The sequence below is a fragment of the Triticum aestivum genome, chromosome 3A, assembly GCF_018294505.1.
Source record: "Triticum aestivum cultivar Chinese Spring chromosome 3A, IWGSC CS RefSeq v2.1, whole genome shotgun sequence".
NCBI classification, from domain to species: Eukaryota; Viridiplantae; Streptophyta; class Magnoliopsida; order Poales; family Poaceae; genus Triticum; species Triticum aestivum.
The window spans coordinates 724,210,077-724,230,625 of NC_057800.1; positions in this window are offsets into that span (position 1 = coordinate 724,210,077).

The following is a 20,549-nucleotide window of genomic DNA, read 5'->3' on the forward strand; positions in this document are numbered from 1 at the left end:
CAATCGTACATAAAAGAATTCAGAGAAGATTCAAGTATTATTCATAGATAGACTGGATCATAAACCCACAATTCATCGGTCTCAACAAACACACCGCAGAAAGATGATTACATCGAATAGATCTCCACAAGAGAGGGGGAGAACATTGTATTGAGATCCAAAAAGAGATAAGAAGCTATCTAGCTACTAACTATGGACCCGTAGGTCTGAAGTAAACTACTCACACTTCATCGGAGGGGCTTGGATGATGATGTAGAAGCCCTCCGTGATCGATGCCCCCTCCGGCGGAGCTCCGGAACAGGCCCCAAGATGGGATCTCATGGATACAGAAAGTTGCGGCGGTGGAATTAGGTTTTTGGCTCCGTCCCCGATCGTTTGGGGGTACGTGGATATATATAGGAGGAAGAAGTATGTCGGTGGAGCTTCGAGGGGCCCACGAGGCAGAGGGCGCGCCCTAGGGGGCGCCCTCCACCCTCGTGACCGCCTCGTGGCTTTCTTGACAGAGGGTCCAAGTCTCCTGGATCTTATCTGCTGAGAAAATCACGTTTCTGAAGGTTTCATTCCGTTTGGACTCCGTTTGATATTCCTTTTCTTCGAAACCCTAAAACAGGCAAAAAACAACAATTCTGGGCTGGGCCTCCGGTTAATAGGTTAGTCCAAAAAATAATATAAAAGTGGAAAATAAAGCCCAATATAGTCCAAAACAGTAGATAATATAGCATGTAGCAATCAAAAATTATAGATACGTTGGAGACGTATCAAGGATCCCCAAGCTTAATTCCTGCTCGTCCTCGAGTAGGTAAATGATAAAAAGAGAGTTTTTGATGCGGAGTGCTACTTGGCATAATTTTAATGTAATTATTCTTAATTGTGATACGAATATTCAGATCCGAAAGATTCAAGACAAAAGTTCATATTGACATAAAAATGATAATACTTCAAGCATACTAACTAAGTAATTATGTCTTCTCACAATAACATGGCCAAAGAAAGTTCATCCCTACAAAATCATATAGTTTAGTCATGTTTCATTTTCGTCACACAAGAATGCTCTCATCATGCACAACCCCGATGACAAGCCAAGCAATTGTTTCATACTTTAGTAATCTCAAACCTATAATCTTTCATGCAATATATGAGCACGAGCCATGGACATAGCACTATGGGTGGAATAGAATATAATGAGGGGGTTATGTGGAGAAGACAAAAAAGGAGAAAGTCTCACATCAACGAGGCTAATCAATGGGCTATGGAGATGCCCACCGATTGATGTTAATGCAAGGAGTAGGGATTGCCATGCAATGGATGCACTAGAGCTATAAATGTATAAAAGCTCAACAAAGGAAACTAGTGGGTGTGCATCCAACTTGCTTGCTCACGAAGACCTAGGGCACTTGAGGAGGCCCATTGTTGGAATATACAAGCCAAGTTCTATAATGAAAAATTCCCACTAGTATATGAAAGTGATAACATGAGAGACTCTCTACTATGAAGATCATGGTGCTAATTTGAAGCACAAGTGTGGTAAAAGGATAGTAACATTGTCCCTTCTCTCTTTTTCTCTCATTTTTTGGCCTTTTTTATGGACTTTCTTTTTTTTGTGGCCTTTCTTTTTTTATGGCCTTTCTCTTATATATATATATATATATATATATATATATATATATATATATATATATATATATATATTCCTCACTTGGGACAATGCTCTAATAATGATTATCATCACATTTCTATTTATTTACAACTCAATGATTACAACTCAATACTAGAAGAAAGATGACTCTATATGAATGCCTCCGGCGGTGTACCGGGATATGCAATGAACCAAGAGTGACATGTATAAAAGAATTATGAACGGTGGCTTTGCCACAAATACTATGTCAACTACATGATCATGCTAAGCAATATGACAATGATGAATGTGTCATGATGGACAGAATGATGGAAAGTTGCATGGCAATATATCTCGAAATGGCTATTGAAATGCCATAATAGGTAGGTATGGTGGCTGTTTTGAGGAAGATATAAGGAGGTTTATGTGTGAAAGAGCGTATCATATCATGGGGTTTGGATGCACCAGCGAAGTTTGCGCCAACTCTCAATGTGAGAAAGGGCAATGCATGGTACCGAAGAGGCTAGCAAGGATGGAAGGGTGGGAGTGCATATAATCCATGGACTCAACATTAGTCATAAAGAACTCACATACTTATTGCAAAAATCTACAAGTCATCAAAAACCTCGGCACTACGCGCATGCTCCTAGGGGGATAGATTGGTAGGAAAAGACCATCGCTCGTCCCCGACCGCCACTCATAAGGAAGACAATCAAATAACACCTCATGTTTTAAATTTGTTGCATAACGTTTACCATACGTGCATGCTACGGGACTTGCAAACTTCAACACAAGTATTTCTCAATTTCACAACTACTCAACTAGCATAACTTTGATATTATTACCTCCATATCTCAAAACATTCATCAAGCATCCAACTTTTCTTAGTATTCAATACAGTCATACGAAAGTTTTATTATTAATCTTGCATACCAAGCATATTAGGATTTTAAGCAAATTACCATGCTATTACGACTCTCAAAATAATCTAAGTGAAGCATGAGAGATCAATAGTCTCTATAAAACAAATCCACCACCGTACTCTAAAAGATATAAGTGAAGCACTAGAGCAAAATTATAAAGCTCAAAAGATATAAGGGAAGCACATAGAGTATTCTATCAAATTCCAAATCATGTATGGCTCTCTCAAAAGGAGTGTACAACAAGGATGATTGTGGTAAACTAACAAGCAAAGACTCAAATATTAAAAGACGCTCCAAGCAAAACACATATCATGTGGTGAATAAAAATATAGCTCTAAGTAAAGTTACCGATAGAAGTAGAAGAAAAAGAGGGGATGCCTTCCGGGACATCCCCAAGCTTTGGCTTTTAGGTGTCCTTAGATTATCTTAGGGGTTCCATGGGCATCCCCAAGCTTAGGCTCTTGCCACTCCTTGTTCCATAGTCCATCAAATCTTTACCCAAAACTTGAAAACTTCACAACACAAAACTTAAAGTAGAAAATTCGTGAGCTCCGTTAGCGAAAGAAAACAAAAGACCACTTCAAGGTACTGTAATGAACTCATTCTTTATTTATATTGGTGTTATACCTACTGTATTCCAACTTTTCTATGGATTATAAACTATTTTACTAGCCATAGATTCATCAAAATAAGCAAACAACACACAAAAAACAGAATCTCTCAAAAAAAGAAAAGTCTGTAGTAATCTATAGCTAGTGCAAGATCTGGAACCCCAAAAATTCTAAAATAAATTTCTGGACGTGAGGAATTTATCTATTAATCATCTTCAACAATAATTAACTATATATCACTCTCCAAATAAAAATGACAGCAGTTCTCGTGAGCGCTAAAGTTTCTGTTTTTTACAGCAAGTTCAACAAGACTTTCCCCAAGTCTTCCCAACGGTTCTACTTGGAACAAACAATAATTAAACAAAAAAACACAACCTAAACAGAGGCTAAATAATTTATTTATTACTAAACAGGAGCAAAAAGCAAGGAAAAAAATAAAATTGGGTTGCCTCCCAACAAGCGCTATCGTTTAACGCCCCTAGCTAGGCATAACAAGCAAGCATAGATCTAGGTATTGCCATAATAGTAAGATAGATTATTAAAACTCATTTCATATTCTCTACGTTTGGCAGCAAGTTTTCTTTGAGGAAAACAAAAGTAATCAAAAGGACTAAATTTAACGGGACAAAAGTCCCCAAGATCAACCTTGGGAGGTATAGGTTCCTCCTTTGGTCCTTCACAATGCACAACCAATTCATCATTATAAGCATTCTTTTGACAGAACTTTGTGAGCCTATATTCAAGAGAATATCCTAGTTCATTATTTCGAATAGTCAAATCATCATTAATTTTAGAAATTCTATCAACTAAAACATTGGTAGGAACCCTTTTTCTAAGATTTTCATTGAAAACAACATAGTCTAGAGATTGAAAACGCATTATTTCTTCTTGATCAAAGAGGATAGCCTCTATGGGAAGACGGCAAGCGTCCACCCTATAATGCACAAAGATTTCTTTGGCTTCTTTTATTATGAATCTAAACTCATGAGCCAAAAAGATAGTAGCGGCACGCTTAACAGAAGAATGCTCAATATTAGAAAATTCCAGAAAAATCCTTTGTATTGAAGGATGCATATGCATGAATTGTCTTTCAAGTTCAACTACGAGCATGGCAATAGCGTCCGCAAGACTACTAGTTATGTGAAGGATAGAACTACCCATAGAAGGTAATGCATCGGCACAAGTAAAGAAATCTTGAATAACTCCTTTTCCAATAATATTACCACTACCAACACGGAATTTTTTGTATGAAAGATGGTAGGTTCTTTATCAGGAGCATCAAAATTTTTCATGATATTATTATTGTCCATATCGACAATAATTTCCCCAATTTCAGACATAGAGGCAGAAGGTAAAGGACTTGACATAATGACAAGCAAGCAAACTAACACACAAGCAAACAAAAGGCAAGCGGGCAAAAGAGGCAATAGAGAGGAAGGAGGAGGAGAGAGAGGGTGAATAAAACGTCAATGGTGAAGTGGGGGAGAGGAAAACGAGAGGCAAATGGCAAATAATGTAATGCGGGAGATAGGGATTGTGATGGGTACTTGGTATGTTGACTTTTTGCGCAGACTCCCCGGCAACGACGCCAGAAATGGCTCATTGTCGGGAGTCAGATCTTGACTTGCGCGAACCTCCCCGGCAACGACGCCAGAAATTCTTCTTGATACCTCTTGAGCACTGCGTTGGATTTCCCCGAAAAGGAGAGGATGATGCAGCAAAGTAGCGTAAGTATTTTCCTCAGTTTATGAGAACCAAGGTATCAATCCAGTAGGAGGCCACACACAAGTCCCCCGTACCTACACAAAAACAATAGCTCAACACAACCAACACGCTTAGGGGTTGTCAATCCCTTCACGCTCACTTACGAAAGTGAGATCTGATAGAGATGATAAATAATATTTTTGTTATTTTTGGTATAGAGATGCAAAGTAAAAAGTAAAAGCAAAGCAATAATAGAGTGAAGGAGATTAATATGATGAGAAAGAGACCCGGGGGCCATAGATTTCACTAGTGGCTTCTCTCAAGAGCATAAGTATTCTATGGTGGGTGAACAAATTACTGTTGAGCAATTGACAGAATTGAACATAGTTATGAGAATATCTAGGCATGATCATGTATATAGGCATCACGTCCGTGACAAGTAGACCGAAACGATTCTGCATCTACTACTATTACTCCACTCATCGACCGCTATCCAGCATGCATCTAGAGTATTAAGTTAAAACAGAGTAACGCCTTAAGCAAGATGACATGATGTAGAGAGATAAATTCATGCAATATGAAATAAACCCCATCTTGTTATCCTCGATGGCAACGATGCAATACGTGCCTTGCTGCCCCTTCTGTCACTGGGAAAGGACACCGCAAGATCGAACCCAAAGCTAAGCACTTCTCCCATGGCAAGAACTACCAATCTAGTTGGCCAAACCAAACGGATAATCCGAAGAGACTTGCAAAGATAACCAATTATACATAAAAGAATTCAGAGAAGATTCAAATATTATTCATATATGGACTTGATCATAAACCCATAACTCATCGGTCTCAACAAACACACCGCAAAAATAAGATTACATCGAATAGATCTCCACAAGAGAGGGGAGAACTTTGTATTGTGATCCAAAAAGAGAGAAGAAGCCATCTAGCTACTAACTATGGACCCGAAGGTCTGAGGTAAACTACTCACACTTCATCGAAGAGGCTATGATGATGTAGAAGCCCTCCGTGATGACGGCCCTCTCAGATGGAGCTCCGGAACAGGCCCCAAGATGGGATCTCGTGGATACAGAAAGTTGCAGCGGTGGAATTAGGTTTTTGGCTCATGTTCTGATCGTTTGGGGGTACGTAGGTATATATAGGAGGAAGGAGTACGTCGGTGGAGCACCGAGGGGCCCACGAGGCAGGGGGCGCGCCCCCCACCCTCGTGACCGCCTCTTTGACTCCTTGGAGTATGGTCCAAGTCTCCTGGATCACGTTCGGTGAGAAAATCACGTTCCCAAAGGTTTTATTCCGTTTGGACTCCGTTTGATATTATGTTTCTCCGAAATACCAAAATAGGCAAAAAACAGCAATTCTGGGCTGGGCCTCCGGTTAATAGGTTAGTCCCAAAAATAATATAAAAGTGGAAAATAAAGCCCAATATAGTCCAAAACAGTAGATAATATAGCATGGAGCAATCAAAAATTATAGATACGTTGGAGACGTATCACGCCGCCATGTCTACATGTATCCCCCGCTCGCCCACTGCTACCAACCCATGCAGTCCCGATTTCGCCACCTGCCAACCCACATCCGATGCTGACACGGGGCAAAACAGGTTATGCCATGCCCAAGAAAATTCTTGATCTTCATGTTAGTGACGCCCCCTCCCCTATTCCGTCATCATACCATGCATCACTTAAGGACGGAACTGGCACGCCACAATGCTTGATGAGTTTAATGCGCTAATTCGGAATGATACGTGGTCTTTGGTTCCTTGTCCTACCTGTGTTAACGTGGTGACCGGCAAGTGGATCTTTCATCCCAAGCTTCACCCCGACGGTACCTCAGCATGGTACAAAGCTTGCTGGGTGGTGCGTGGCTTCACACAGCAGCCGCGCGTCGACTATGGGGAGACATTTAGCCCCGTGGTCAAACTGGTGACTATACGGGTCGTTCTCAGCATCGCGACGGCCAACGCTTGGCCTATTCGCCAGATGGACGTCAAGAACGCCTTTCTTCATGGCGACCTTGCTGAGACTGTCTACTACCAGCAGCCCGCCGACTTTGCAGATGCCTCATTTTCCCACGCATGTTTGTCGCCACAACAAGTCCCTCTACGGGCTTAAGCAGGCGCCACCCACTTGGTTCCTTCGGTTCACCCGTTTCCTTCATTCACTTGGATTTGTGTCGTCCAAGTGTGACACGTCGCTCTTCCTCTTGTGTCATGCCACCTCTCTGGCGTACTTGCTCGTCTACGTCGATGACATCATCCTCACTGCCAGTACCACCGCTCTCCTCCAGTCGCTTGTCACCTCTCTCTCCGGTGAGTTTTCCATGAGTGACCTCGGTGACATCCATCACTTTCTCGGCATTAATGTCCATCGCTCCACCACCGGTCTTTTCCTGTCACAGGAACAATACGCTCTTGAGATATTGGACAGGGCTAACATGCTTAGCTGGAAGCCCATCTCCACCCCCATCGACACCTGTAGTAAGTTCTCTGGCACTGATGGGGTTCCCTATTCCGATCCCACACACTACCGCCGTCTTGCCGGTGCCCTACAGTATCTCACACTCACGAGGCCGGATATCTCTTATGCCGTGCAGCAGCTCTGTCTCGTCATGCATGCTCCTTTGGATAGTCACTACCAGCTACTTAAGCGTGTCTTACGCTACATCCGGGGCACGACTCACTATGGGCTTCAGCTCTACCGCTCCTCCTCACACGATCTCCTCACGTACAGTGATGCTTATTGGGCCGGATGCCCTGACACTCGGCGATCTACCTCGGGCTTCTATGTGTTTCTCGGCGTCAACATGGTCTCTTGGTCATCCAAGCGACAACACACTGTGTCCCACTCCAGCGCCGAGGCCGAGTACCGTGTAGTTGCCAACTGTGTGGCCGAGTCGTGCTGGCTTCGGCAACTCCTCAGGGAGCTTCATCGTCCCACTCGTCGCGTCACGCTCGTCTACTGTGATAATGTGAGCGTTGTGTACCTGTCCACCAACCCCGTCCAACATCAGCGCACCAAGCATGTGGAGATTGACTTACACTTCGTCCGTGACCGTGTGGCTCTCGGCGACGTCAAGGTGTTACACGTCCCGACTACGTCGCAGTTTGCCGATGTCTTCACCAAGGGCTTGCCGTCTTCAGTTTTCCGTGACTTTCGCTCCAGTTTGAACGTCTTGCCGAGCGCAGTTCGGACTGCGGGGGTGTTGAACTGTCACATACATTGTAACGTTGAGTTGTTGTATATCTCTTTTTTTGTAACAAGGTAGGCCTAGTCTTTAGGGATAGACCTAATCTAGCGCCATCATCCGGGACGTTTCCTGCATGTAGGGCTGGCTATTTATATGTACGTGTGAACAGTTATGGAAATACAATGCGTGATTGATCGCTCAGTTCTAACTTTGTACTAAAGTTAGTACAAAGTTCAGTCATCTATTTTGGAACGGAGAGTGAGTATGATTACCTTTGGCCAACAACATCAGGTGGCAGGAAATCAATGGCTGAGTCAGCTTTGTACACCACTGGGACCCATTCATGATTTCGGGCATCGTGAGTTTTCGCCGGTAGTTCAACCGTTGCCCTGTCGGGGGTGATTTTGGCCAAGGGAATCCATGCATTTACAAGAGCTAAGCAGATTAAACGATTCATGGAACACATTGCTAGACGACACTGATCGATTCAACTCGAGGGAAACATACATGTACAAGAGCTAAGTTACAGCTTTCCTATTCAACTCGGCTATATGCGCACTATGCAGGACATCCAATTGATGGCCACTGATTTTTCTATAGCTTTGATCTGGTAATTTAAATACTCCTACATTATAACTGAGCACTTTTCCTGCCCTTTCAAGCCATTAGCATTTTTAACCATTGGATCATCACTTTTAGGCTTCATTGGCCGTTAGATTTGCTTCTAATGGTGCCCAAATCACGCCTGCAGACTTCATGACGAGCGCTAACCCTCTCGGGCCGCTACCCCGGTGGTTTTTTCGGCCATCCGAGATTCAATTGGGCCTACTGGGCCTGTTTTAGGATCCGGTCCAATGTAAAAGGAAAATTGGACGCTCGCGACACTGGTCTCTTTCGCTCGCACCCTCGCGTTGCGGCGCCTCGCCATGGTCGACCGATGTGGGTTCCCTCCACCTTCGCTATCCCTGACCACGACCTCGAGTGGCGGCGCCACCGCTTCTCTCTGTGTGCCCCTCCGCCGTTGCGTCGCCGGCATCTCGCTGAAAGGCGCGTCGAGCTTGCCAGATCGGCCCTGCCGCCGCGGATCCAGTATGGGTTACACTGACATCCCCGTCCATTAATTCCCCGTTGCTTGATTTGACAAAGTTGATTGCTTTCCCTTGGTTAAGATTTGGGCTGAACAAGTACATGGTCCACATCCATAGCCCAAGCTGCAGGGGCATGGCACACCATGTTGATCAGGGATGAAGCTAGAAAAAAATTTCTATGGTGTCAGCCATGTACTAATAATCTATACCTACTATTAAAGGGAATAGATCTTCTTGGTTTGGTTTAGTCCTTTTCGTTTGGTTTACACACGTTAAGCGATCTGGGCCAGGTACTTGTATATTGATGAGCCTTTTATGGGCTTTCATAGAGACCGTGAAAAATAATTGGGTCTAAATAAATCAACATTATGGAAGGGAATAGGTATTCTTGGTTTGGTTTAGTCCTTTTCGTTTGGTTTACACACGTTAAGCGATCTGGGCCAGGTATTTGTATGTTGATGGGCCTTTTATGGGCTTTCATAGAGACCGTGAAAAATAATCGGGTCTAAATAAATCAACAACATTGTGGGAATTGAACATAGGACCTATGCGCCTTTCTATTTACTAATCCCAATTCACTCTAAATATACGAGTGGCAGTCATTATGTTTAGGGTGAGCTAATTAAGCAAATGAGCTAATAAAAAAAGGATTGTGTGTCTAAATAGAATACTTAAACGGATGTGGCTAATTAAAGAAAGGATTATGGGTAAACCGGTGGAATAACTAAAAGAAAAATCGTGGTCTTAATAAATTCTACATGAAGGATTTGAGGTACTACCTCCGTCTCGGTGTATGAGTCATTCGTCTACTTCTAGGTCATCGATTTGAGAAATTAAATATGTGTTATATGTCATGAAAAGTATATCACTAGATTTCTACACGGATGTAGTGTCTAAATATATTTTTTTGTCATATATAGGTTGTGAGACATTATGCTTGCACAAAATATTAATTTTTCCCGTTGCAACGCACGGGCATATGTGCTAGTGTCATCTAAGCAGTTATTAGTATAAATTTAGTGAAGAAAATACAAAGATGACTGGTGTCAGCTCACACCACTGCCAATATTGCAGCTTCGTCCCTATGTTGATTCTGAGCTGACCTTGAGACGATCGCCGATGATTGGGTTGAGGGGGCTCTCTTGAGGCAACACCAAGATGACGGTCTGCTGCAACTCAGCGGCAATGACAACGCGCGACAGTTAGCCGGTGATTTGAGTGAGGGGGCTCTCACGCGGAGATGTCGACGGGCTGCAAGTCAGGGACAATGGGTATGTAGCAGTGGAGGCAGCCCATCTTCCTTCCTCTGCTTATGCGCGCAGGTGCTTTGGCCATTGGTCTCCACAACTTCTTGAGGTGAAAAACTTTGGGTTCTCTCTCATACATACCATAGATTTTGTATATCTTCTTATTTGGATCTTCCACGTTTCTGTCTTGTATTTGATCCATTATTTCCATTTACCTCTAATTCTTGTATTTGTGTTTTCTGATAATGTTTTTTAGAATTCATGTTGCCTCTTCCGACCCCCTCCACTGTATAGTATCACACCATTGAGCTGCCCTCTGGTCCCTAAGTATCCAGAAAAGAATTTATATCTTGCTTAAGGATGATGGTTCCCTTCATTCATTGCATAACTGATGGTATTTGTACTAAAGGTTGGACATCAAAGGAAGTTCTGATGGGCAAGAGGTGCCTTTAATGGTTGAAGTTCCAATTTATACACCAAGATGGTGTGTGTGTGTGTCTGTGTGTGTGTGTGTGTGAAAGCTAGGGATGGAAATAGATCTGTTGGTTCAACAAGTGATGAACAGAGCTAGCAGTCACTCCCATAGGTACTTTTTTTGCGAGAACCCCATAGGTACTGTTGTTTGATTGAATATACTTATATGCATTTCTAATTAATTTAACTTATTTTTCGGAATAGGTCTCCACAATTCAATATCTACTAAGATTGATCATTTGCTTTAGAGTTAGTGCACTGGACATGTTATTGGGATTATTTCAGCAGAAGATATCTGGATTTCTGTTGCACTCAGGGATTGGTTAGGGTCATTGTTAGGAGTGAGCATTTATCCATTAGCTAAAAGAGTAAGAGCCACATGTTGATCTACCCCGCTAGAAGTTATCATCTATGTAAAGCTAAAGTACGAGCCATGCAGCAGTCAATATTGCATGAACAAATCACTCTCTGCATTGAGCGATGTTGTTGCTACTTTTGCCTTAAAAAATTGCCCATATCCCCTATAGGCCAGTCTTATTGCGTTCCTCCAAGAATGATGAATCACATATAGGGAGATATATAGATCACAAACGATGTACCTTGAGTTTATTTAGTTGTTACATTTGATTGCAAGTTAGTAACTTCATAATTATTCAATGTTACTCTATTGGAGGAGAAATGTGTTGACGCTAATAAAAACGTGATCCGATGAAATACTTAGTTTATGATCTCTAGACACGATCTAATACTCTTAATTGATTTCAATGTTTTCCTACCATATAAAAACGCTAAACCATTTGGATTCTAGGTGTCTTGCCACACCATGCAGCTTTAGACTTCACAAACTTCCTTGTCATGCCTTGATTTCTAGAAATGCTATGCTCTCCACGAAGAATGAAAGCACTTGCGTTGGTGTATAATGTTTTTCTTTGCTTATGTACTCCCTCCGTTCCTAAATTTAAGTTTTTTTAGAGATTTCAATATGAAATACATACGGAGCAAAATGAGTGAATCTATACTCTAAAATATGACTATATACATCTGTATGTAGTTTATATTGGAATCTCTAAAAAGACTTATATTTAGAAATGGAGGGAGTAGTTATCCGTTGCATGTTCTCAATTTATTATGAAACATACTATTTATGTAATTGTATTTCTTAAAAATGTATACATTTATCCACTCTGTATGCCCTGTAAATTATCGTATCTGACTTGCATGTTTCTTGATGCTATATACATTTGCAAAGATTCCTATCATTTATGGGGATCATGGGACGGGCGCAGCAACGCGCGCCTTCGATGATCTAGTTATTACTAAACAGTAAGATGGAGCGAGCTAGAAGCAATCAGAATGATTTGGGCTCCTGAGCCGTTCGATCCATCTAGCCAACGACATGGATTTGTCGGTCGTCCACGCAAACGTTCTCCTCCCTTCCCCGCCGTTTCATTCCATGCCTATTTGTTTTTAGCCTATCCTTCTGGCCTGCTGCTCCGGACATAGACCTAGGCGACATATGGTTAACCGGGTCCTTGCAGATGTCAACTAGGCCTACAAGTTTTGGCCCGATTGATTTTCATACCTGCCTGATGGATACTTCAACTAAAAAAAAAGAGACGTCTGTATACGTGCGTTGGACTGACATGTTTCCAGCTTTGACGAAAATTGTGCCACATTTAACTAGACATATACTTCTCAAAAGAAAAATAAATAAATAAATAAGATGTATACACCGGTTGTTGTCTGAAAAAAATAAGTATACTTCCACTCAGGAAAGGATAAAAATTGGAAAACGCTTACCTTCAGCCGGCCGATCATTTGCGAGCGTCCGCCGTCTCCGTGTCGGTCGGATTGACTCTTAATCAGACGGTCGAGAGCAAACCCTCCGTGTCCACATTTCTGCAACTCATGCTTTGTTTTAGAAAAGAGTTTGCAACTGCCTGGCTAGATCCCGTGGCGGGCGGAGACTCGTGTCGCCGGGAGGGTGACACCGGCGAGTATTCGAGTTGGATCTCACCAGATCGGGTGAGTATAGCACATGGACAGGAGGGCGGGACGTCTGGAAGTAGCGGGGGCGGAGACTCGTGCGGCTGGGAGGGCGACAACAGCGAGGATTCTAGCTGGATCGGATGAGGGTGGCGAGCGGGCAGGAGGCAAGGACATCCGTGAGTGGAGGGGGCTCGGCTTAGTGAGGTCCGGCGGGGTTGCAGCAAGCTTCATCCCGAGGACCCGCGATGGTAGCAGCGCACGGTGCTCCCGCGGCAAGAGGCGGGCAGACAAAAAAACATAAGGAATGAATGGCGGCGAAGCGACCTGATTGGAGGTCCGATGCTCGCTGGCGGCGGCGTAAAGGCTAGGACAGGCGGCGTCGATCCTCCCTCAACACCATCTGGCGGAGCTCGTGGCCCGCTCTTGCTGCTACCCGGTGATGAAGAAGACTACCTCTACTCGCCATTGACGACGGCAAGGCCACCGTCCACTTCTGCAACATCAATTCCGTTGCAAAAAGAAACTGTAACAAGACCGCTGTTGCAAAAATAAATAAATCTGTAACAAGACCTTTGTTGCAAAAATAAAAAATCCATGACAGACACGACTACGAGCTGCAGATGCTTTTTTGAAACATAAATCTTGTTGCAAAAAAATCCGCTACAGACATGACTGCGAGCTGCAGATGCTTTTTTGAAATATAGATCTTGTTGCAAAAAGATTCTAGAACATGACTTTTTTTTACAAAATTTTATGCAACACAACATTTGTTTCAATTTTTTTGCAACATTATCTCTATTGCAATGGGAAGGACGATGGTCGGTCACTCGATGGCAGGAGATCTGACGGCTCATGAACGGGCCGATCTTTTAAAAAAAATCGGCCGGCGGACGAGTAGCATGTCCCATAAAAATTGTGCCACATTTAACTAACATATTCGTATCAAAGGAAAAGTATAAAAGACATATACACATCCAAACATAACTTATTTTTTCCACATCTTATTTTTTACACAACATCCGTCTTAACCATATCCAATGATATAATTCTATATTCGGTCCTCATTCTACCAAAATGTTTAGAAAAAGTTAGATAATTTCATCAAACAAGGACATGCGCAGCAAAGCACGCCATCATGGTCTAGTAATTACATGTAACAGTAGCAGATCGCAGATGTTGGTATTTAAAGAACTTGCAAAGCTAGACAACTATGATGTTTAAGGTACTCCTGATCTTAATCCCAAAATCCTTCTCTATCATGGCCTCCAATCTAGTCTTCTCGCGCACGCTTCTTTCTCGCCATTACATCAGCATGCCAATGCCAGCACAGCTTAATTTGGCACATGTTCTGGGCATGCGTTCTATGTTTTGACCATACTGATTTCATCATGGTGCCACCAGCGATTGGCCGTTGACCATCTTTTTCCTCTGTGCATTGAGAAAAAACTTCTGTTGCTTGAGATCGAGACATCCCCACAATAGAAGGAACACATCGGATCAAAGCATAGAAGACTAATCCGGAGGGAAAGAAGTTGTGAGTTATGATATCTATTCTTCCTCCATTTAGCTACTTCAGTCTTTTCCTACACTTTTTGCATGGGCGGCGTGATCCCTGATATGTGCTGGTATTTGAACGGTTGACCGTGTGTTTTAGAGGAGGCACCTACTTCTTTTGTATGAGAAAGCCTTGTGTGATTAGACGTTGCTGCATGCCTCCATTAAACTTGGTTCTTTCAAAGCTAGGCACACAAACAAGTTATGGTTCTACACGGTCAAAAAAACACCAAATTATGTCAATGTTCCTTTCATGTTCCAAACAGCAATATGCAGTTGATCCAGTTTTTTCCAGGGTTTTTAATTTTAATTATGTATGTTCTCTTTTCTTTTATTCATTTCTTTGAACGACCACCTCACAAGAACAGCAATTTGTACCTAATAATCAAGGGCTGCAAAATATTGCCGCACCAACGCCACCTATAAGTGATAAAAAATGTTTTACACAGGGGAATCCCCCGCCTGGGCCGGCCCATACAGTACGGACCACCTATACCGTGTTCTACGTGCTGGGAGAAGATGCAACGCGCCTGTTTCAACCGGACCATGTCCGGTCAGTCTGTTTAAATTTCATTTTTTCATTTTTTATCTTTTCCTTTTTCGTTTTTTAATTTAAATAATTGGGACTTAAAAAACTTCTGAAAATGAAAAATATGAGTAGTTTATAATAAAATGTTTAAGAAACCATAAAATGTTTGTGGATTCAAAAAAATTTGCGATTTTGTAAGAAACAGTTTTCTTATTCAGAAAATGTTTGAGAATTTGAAAACAAATGTTCGGTAAATAAAACAATGGTCATCATTTTTAAAAGTTTCATGTATTAAAAAATGATAATGAAATTGAATTTTTTTTTGCCAATTCAAAAAATGTTCATGAATGGAAAAATATGCTAAAAATTCAAACACTGTTCGTGACTTACAAAATAGTTTATTCATTCATAAAATGTTCATGCATTTAAACAAAAGTTTGTTAAATCAAAAAATATATACATGAATTTCAAAAATTGTTCCACGAATTTCCAAAAAAATTCGACGATTCTAGAATTTTTGCCGATTCAAGAAAAATGTTTTAAAAAATGTTCACAATTCCTTTAAAAATATTGGAAAATAGTGTAAAATTTTCATGAATACAATTTTTTCCTTAATTTTTGAAAATGTTCAAAAAGTTCTAAAACTGTAACCAAATTTAAAGAACGTTCATGATTTCAAATCTGTTCATGAGTTTAATTGTTTTTTGTGATTTCACGAAACTGAGAGTGATAGTGTATCTCAAGGATGCAGCAAAATGTGGTCATGGCCAAGAGAGATTATAAATTTTTTCGTTGCAACGCACGGGCCCTTTTTCTAGTAGAAACTATTTCCCCTGGTTATCATCATTGTTGGACACCATTTATTCTCTATGATTGGTCATGTTTTCGCAATAGACTTCCCATGTTGTCATAAATGTATAAAATACATTTTATGTTCTACATTTAGGAAATAATAACTAATATAATCAAAGCTAACATGTTTGGAGCAATATAATATGATATGATGAAGCCAAAGAAGATGCCCAAATGTGCAGCCATTGAGGTGCGTACATAAGATCGACTTCATGCTTCCTTCAGGCATTTTTTTTATAATTTTCCCTATATCAGGTCGGAGGTTAGGATTTTATTTTTGACGGAAAATGATGGAATTAGAAAATAAGTTAATGCATGAAATGGTCTCTTATGTGTTCATTGACACCTCTTCTCCCTTTTTAAATACAAAAGGACCCATTGTTTTTTGCGTCTATATTATGTGAGGCTCTCTTCTCATCTACCTTATCGAATTGCTTAACTACTCCATAGACTGGTCGTAATAGATATCAGTTGAACGACCAATAAGAAAAAGTATTGTTTTTTATCAGAATCGATGAAATAAATTTGTTTCTTACCTAGAAAGAAAATTTGAGTATATGCTTCATTTCATATCCTATTATCCGATTTTAACATTATAATTATGAGAAGACATGGGCATGGAACCTATGTGGTCATAACCAAGATGGAACCATTGATATACATTTTGGGACATCTCGATTTTCGTGCTCCTTGAAATATAACCCCTCCATGTTTTATAGTACATGTCAAGTTAAAATAGCAGCGTATCAAGCTAGCCCATGTGGATGCACGGGAGGAAAACTTCCAGTGACGGTTGACCGTCATAGAAAATGGTCTTTGGCGACGTTTCCTATTTCGTCACCAGGGTTTTCACACTGAATAGAGCCGGTTTTGAAATGATTTGTATATGGATTTATCATAAAAAGCCATGGTATGTACACAACTAGATATGTCCTATGCTCTAAGTGTTATGAGCAAGATACCAAAATGATCAAGGTGTTGATCAAATGGACAACATCAAAATATGCGAAGTACTTGAGAAGTTCTAAGGACACATTTCTTGTAATTCGACTTAATGAAGAGGTTCGCTATAAATTGTTATACTAATGCTTTATCATTGTAAGGAGTTACATTGATTCAATCTTCACCATTGATCGAGATGATCTTCGATTTCGATCAAGGTTTTGTACACAGAACGATGGCACAATAATTTGGAATTATTCCACGAAGGACACTATGTCGGATTTTACAACAAAGGCCGAGTATATCACCACTTTCGAAGCAACAATGGAGGGTGTTTGCACTAGAGAAGTTTGTCACTGAAATTGGTATGGTTTCAAGTGCGCTTGAGCCAATGGAGCACTATTGAGATTAGTGGCGCCATAGCTTAGGTCAAGAAGCCAAGGTCCTACCAGGAGTTCAAATATATACAAAGCTGATTCCACATAGATTATGAATTTTGTGGAGCGTGGAGACGCAAAGCTATGCAAGATACACATGGACCTGAAGATGCCAGATCCATTGACGAAGTTTATACCACCAGCAAAATATGAGCAACACCGGAGTGCCATTGATGTTAGAGAAATTATCTCTACTCCTAATGGAGCAGTTGGTAGCCTCGTACGGTTTATTTTCGTCCCACCATCCATGGTTTTTTTGGTATCTCCTCCCACCTTCGCTGGTTTTTTTGTCCTCTCCCTCCACCTCATTGGTTTATTTTCGCGTCACCCTCTCACACAACGAAAGAAATCTGAACAGATTAGAACTTTTCATACTGGCGCAAGTTATTTAGTAATGTAGAATCAATCACGAACAATCTCTAAAAATAAAATCTAAATTAATTAACCTTACCTTAAATCACTCAATCACATCAATTAGAAAGCAAATATTTGATTTTCAGAAAAACCGCTCAATCACATTAACCTTACCTTAACTCATGGATGGTAATCAATCTCCAAATAAAGGAAACAATACATAGAGGGAGCAGTAAATAAACTCCCTTTTTATGACACTAGTAAATGGGTACGTGCAATGCACGTTGATATTAGGTAATATATTAATTACACGTAAATATTAGGCAGAATATTATTTGCGTGTTAATTACGTGATTAGCATTGACATTAATATTTGGTATGATATTAACTGCACACTAAATGTGTTGAACGCTCACCATTGGAGCAGTCTGAGTCGTTGGATTGACCTGATTTGACGGCCGGGATTTGTTGGATCTGCCCCTTTGGGTCTTTTTATATTGGTATAGATGTATGTGATCTTCTCTTCCCTCTGTGTTGTCGAGCGTTCTTGATTCTCGAGACCGATTCGTGGGCTACGTCACTGGGTCACGATGGTGCTGGAGGACGAGGACGGCAAGGCCGGGTGCCGCGGCACCGCGTTGGCCGCGGTCGGTGAAGGGGGCGAAGAAGGGCGGCTTCCCACCTCCCATGGTTATTTTTTGTACCTCCTCCCACCTTTGCTGGTTTTTTCTAAGATTTTTTTGTCCGCTCCCTCCACCTCATTGGTTTATTTTCGCGTCACCCTCTCACACAACGAAAGAAATCTGAACAGATCAGAACTTTCCATACCGGCGCAAGTTATTTAGTAATGTAGAATCAATCACGAACAATCTCTAAAAATAAAATCTAAATTAATTAACCTTACCTTAAATCACTCAATCACATTAATTAGAAAGGAAATATTTGATTTTCAGAAAAATCGCTCAATCACATTAACCTTACCTTAACTCACGGATGGTAATCAATCTCCAAACAAAGAAAACAATACATAGAGGGAGCAGCAAATAAACTCCCTTTCTTATGACATGTATATGATCTTCCCTTCCCTCTCCATTGTCGAGCGTTCTTGATTCTCGAGACCGATGCTTGGGCTGCGTCACTAGGTTGCGACGGTGTCGGAGGACAAGGATGGCGAGGCCGGGTGCCGCGGCACCGCGTTGGCCGCGGCCGGTGAAGGCGGCGAAGAAGGGCGGCTTCCCTGGCCCTGGCCGTGGCCGTGGCCCTGGGAGTTGGTGCGGTGGAAGCGGCACTTGAAGGACCCGACATGAGTGGCCGGAGTGCAGACGCACTTGGAAGCGGGCCTGTGGCCCGCGCCGGACGGCGTCGACGCCGACCCAGGCCACCTCCTACGCGTATTCTTGGAGATGTGGCTGGCCGATTTACATGAAATTAATTCCCTCAGTTGTGGTGGCAAATATAATACACATAATCCATATTGTTATGCACTAGCGCGTGTGTGTAAAATAGATGGATTATGGTCCCGTACCCAATAAGATGGATATGTGTGTGTGTTAGAGAGAGAGAGAGGGGGAGAGGGGGGAGAGAGTGAGGAAGAGGGAGGGAGAGAGAGTGTGTGTGAGAATTTGATGGTAAAAAAAGGTCGCCATTGTAACTTGATATGTTAGAGAATGTTAATATTGAACTCTTTAAGTTAATGTGACCCCGTTGCACGCACGGGTGTTCTTCTAGTGTAACTAGATTACTGACTCTAGTGCAAGTGAAAGGTTGTTAGAAATATGCCCAGGGGGCAATAATAAATGTATTATTATATTTCCATGTTTATTATTAAGTTTATGTTTCTATGCTACAATTGTATGGGTTCATGAATATGAGATTCGGAGGAAAACCCAAATACAAGTGTGAAAATATAAACACCAAGTGATCCCTACTCTAACCTCTAAGACTAGCTTATGTATTGATTCATAATCTTGTTTTCCTGATCATGAGCATCGTTAATGTAATAGGGATGCTATCAATATATGAGAAAACCGTTGTCATGAGAACAATGGAGTTGGATAGACCCAACTTATGTATTAATGAGAGATGTCATTTTTGATATGTTATCGGTGCTTCATATAACTTGTTCAGGTTTGCATTGTTCCCTAGACCATGAGAATATGGCATACCAACATCCCGGATGGACACTTTGTGGTTTACCACATCTTAATTAATAAATGGATGTGAATAAAGGTGACTTACAGGTATACCGAAAACGTATGTCTCAATAGCGATAGCTCAAGACAAGGATTTGCTCCTCTCACGGTAGAGAGATATATTTGGGTCCACTCGGTGTTACGGTGTCATTATCGTCTGGCTAGACACTTGTGATTATGATGATGTGATACCGGAACACGGACATGAGTAAATAATGGAACTGGCAACGAGGATAACCAGTGGATAACCAGTATAATGATCAAGGAGTTGATCATGGGGATACCGATAATCCCTCCTCGGGTTTCATAAACGTACCGCAAAGCAAAGGAAATGGTATTTGTAAACAAAGGTTCACTAGAGAACTTCGTGAATATGCGGAGTTAATAAGGGTGTTCAGATCCCGCTGTTAACTATTGACCAAAATGGGTTTCAGATCATGTTCGCCTATTTCTGAACCTGTATGGGCACACGCTTAACGAGTCCTAGTCCTGATTACCAGAGAAATTAGTTAAAAGAGCACCAAAAGAGTTTCAGATAGTTCCAAAAGTGTTTTGGATGGTTCTAAAAGGGTTCAGGGAATTCTGGAAATGTATAACATGATTTGGGGAAGTTTGGATCTATATGTGAAAAGTTTTCGGGGTCATTGGAATGGGTTCTGAAGACATCCGAAAAATCCAGGATTTTATTTGTGTAAGAAAGTTGTGAAGGACTGCCATGAGATTATGACCCCTATGTTGGAAATATGCCCTAGAGGCAATAATAAATTGGTTATTATTATATTTCCTTGTTCATGATAATCGTTTATTATCCATGCTAGAATTGTATTGATAGGAAAC